A 3,318-nucleotide genomic window follows, 5' to 3' on the forward strand; every position below is an offset into this window, starting at 1 on the left:
GTAGCGGAAGGTACAAAGCGGTCCTTCTCAGCCGGGCAACCTGTTTTTGTAGCCACCGTCGGTGACGCTAACCTCGGGTGACGCGGCGTTGGAGCGATGTTTTATCGGCCACGCAGTCCAGCGTGCAGATGCGTCAGGGGAGGGGGGTGAATCTCCGCATGGCTGCCATTGGTTGTTTTCGAGCAGACGCTCTTTCGACGCTAGCGCCAAGTTGCGGCCCTAACCAATGGGAGACGCAACAGCAAAGTGGCGGTGCACACGATTGTTTACGTTGTCATGGCAACAGGAAGAGCAACCGCGCGGCGCCACCTCTCCCAAACGTTTTTCTTTTCTTTTTGTTTTTATTATGCCGGCCCCCTCCGCTCACTTTTCCCCTTTCCCCCATGCCACGCGCGTCGCTTACTTTCTTTTTTTTCCTGTACGAGGCTTTTTTTTATCGCGCGCGTGCTACGGCGCACCACGCGCCAGCTCTCAAGCAATGCGCGCGCTACGCAGCGCATTGGCATTGCTTGCAAGCTGGCGCGTGGTGCGCCGTTGGCTATGCGTTGGCACGCACGCAGTCTTGCCCATACTTACATTATACCAGCATGTGCCGGGACGCAAAAAAAAAATTCCACTTCCAACACAACAGATCTTTGGTCTCGCTTAATTGACTTCGTTTCCGAAAACAGATTTTTCTTGTTACTTGGTATGATACATGCTCGAAAAATGAGCAAAAGTGAAAGGAGCATGACATTTACAAGAGTACTAAACACAAAAGTTCACAGATGGTGAAATAACAAAAGAAAGCGCTAGAAAACGCGAAGGCCGTTTCATGTACACACACATATAAAAACAAGATTTTATATAACGCCCTCAAAACCGAAATATAGACGAGCTTCTGATATACGCACTAAGATATTGCACAAAACTGGACGACATGTATGACATTGTCATGACAAATATAAAAAGGGAAAGCTCACTGGTAATGACAAAAACAATGACACGCAAAATACCTAAAAAATTAGAATAAAATGCTAACATTGTTTGATTGAGAGCCATACAAAAAAAATAAGCCTACTTATAAATCGTACTTCCAAAGTACATATACTAAAATTGGAACGATACAGAGAAGATTAGCATGACTGACTGACTTATAAATCTGCACGAAAGTATATGAAATGCGTGACATGTTCATTACTGCTGAAAAAATTGAAAAAGACATGGCAGAACAGAAATAACATTGTACTAAAAACTGAAATACACATTATCACATTATTTTGCACTTGGCCACAACTTGAGTAACGTTGGCAAGGGGAACAGAAGGTATACGGCTTTTTCAGCAGTACATAGAAAACATTCGCAGAAAGGCTTGATGATGCGTGGTGTTTTATGGCGCAAGGGCCAGGTTTGGCCAAAGAGCGCCATGACAAGTGGTAATGTTGACGATGTATTACGGATGGCGTGAACAATGAATTCCTCATGGTAGATGTCACCTGGCTGTAAAAGGGCCTAAAACCTGTAGCTGTAAGTGGCGTAGAATATATAGTTGCTAAAATAATGACGGTGACTAGGCAGTGATGTGGGCTATGGCAATGGGCTTTCGTTAGAATTTTATGCAATAAAACAACACTGACACCAGAGTTTCAAGAGAGCCCTTGAATGCAGGGCTGTTAGTCATGGGCTAAAAATTGCCTGGCCAAATGATTTTCAAGATGTCGGTTTCGGCTAAAAAATCTAAGACTATTTGCATTGTAAGAAATGGTTCGTCACTAAGGAAAAATGCAGGATGGAGAGGTATATTTTCCCGATATGCCGAAGGGAAATACTTTTTCCTCTCTGTTTCTATTGCAGGGCACTGACTAAGAACATGGAGGATCCCCGCCAGTCAAGAGGTAGGAATGAGTACTGTAAGTGTGTCCTATTCTTAATCGGCCAAGAAGTACTTCTTTGTACCGTGCTGTTTTGTCACTTATCCAATTCTGCAATCTTGGTTTTATAATATGTAACTTATTCAATGTTTGTGTATCCCGCTCTGCTTGACAATAATTCCTCAATTTACGGCGCAGAAAGGGCTTTAGGTCTGTGGCAGGAATGGGGATATTCCCATCTGTGTCGCTAAAACTCATCTGTGTCGCTAAAACTTTCGTTAGCAGCTACGTTGCCTTTTATACCTTGATGGCCAGGTACCCAGCATAGGATAATCGCTTGGTTGCAGATATATGCGAAGCACAACAAGCTATACAGCTCATTCAAAACGGGATTACTATGCTTTCATAACCTAATTAGGGATCTGACGACACTTAATGAGTCTGTAAATACAACAGCCTTAGCGACATTTCTGCGCCTTATGTTTTTAATTGCGGAAAGTATAGCGTACGCGTCTGCCGTGAAGATACTGGTGTGTGGGTTTAGTTGCCCAGATGTTGAAAATGAGGGTCCGAGAGCTGCGTACGCAACACCAGCAGGAGACTTCGAAGCATTTGTGTAATATTCGTCACAGGAATACTTTTCTTTAAGTTCAAGAAAGTGCGATTGTATGTGAGCCTCAGGTGCTTGTTTCCATATTTCTAAGAAAGAGATGTCACATCTTATAGTCTGCCACTCCCAAAGCGGTGGAAGCCGTGTAAGAGCCATTAGGACATTGTGTAAAAGAGGGACCCCTGTTTTTTTCTGAAAGGGCTTCCAACCGGAGGGACAGAGGAGGCCTAGTGGCCGGGCGGTTACGAAACAGCCTAGCAGTGGACAAGTCGCATATTGTGGAATGACAAGGTTGTTTAACATCTGAGCGAACTTTCAGGGCGTAGGAGATAGTTAAATATGTCCTTTGGTAGTGCAATGACCCTTCGTTTGATTCGACGTAGAGGCTTTGCACAGGGCTAGTCCTAAAGGCGCCTGTAGCAAGGTGGATACCTAAGTGGCGAATAGGATCTAGCATTTTCAAAGCGCTAGGTGCAGCAGAATTATAGACTATTGCTCCGCAGTCAAGCCGTGTTAATATTAGACTTTTGTAAAGCTTTAGAAGGCACCGTCTGTCGCTTCCCCAAGATGTACGTGATAAGAGCTTCAGCAGGTTCATAGACTTGAGGCACTTTGATTTCAGATACTTCAGGTGTGGTACGAAATTCAGCTTACTGTCTAAAATGATTCCTAGAAATTTGTGTTCATGGCTCACAGATAGCCGCTCTCTATTTAGATCTATTGCGAGGTCCGCAAGTATACCTCTTTTGTTAGAAAACAGGACGCATATATGTTTTGTGGGTTTAGCTTGAAACCGTTTTTGTCCGCCCACATGCATAATTTATTTATGCAAAGCTGTACTTGCCGCTCGCAGATACT

General features: G+C 44.0%; 1 pseudogene; it reads left to right on the plus strand.

Annotated features, from left to right (window-relative positions):
• Positions 1-1,069: 1,069 nt before the first annotated feature.
• On the plus strand, positions 1,070-1,125 carry LOC142576920 (U6 spliceosomal RNA; annotated as a pseudogene).
• Positions 1,126-3,318: the final 2,193 nt, after the last annotated feature.

Source organism: Dermacentor variabilis, chromosome 3, assembly GCF_050947875.1.
Source record: "Dermacentor variabilis isolate Ectoservices chromosome 3, ASM5094787v1, whole genome shotgun sequence".
NCBI classification, from domain to species: domain Eukaryota; kingdom Metazoa; phylum Arthropoda; class Arachnida; order Ixodida; family Ixodidae; genus Dermacentor; species Dermacentor variabilis.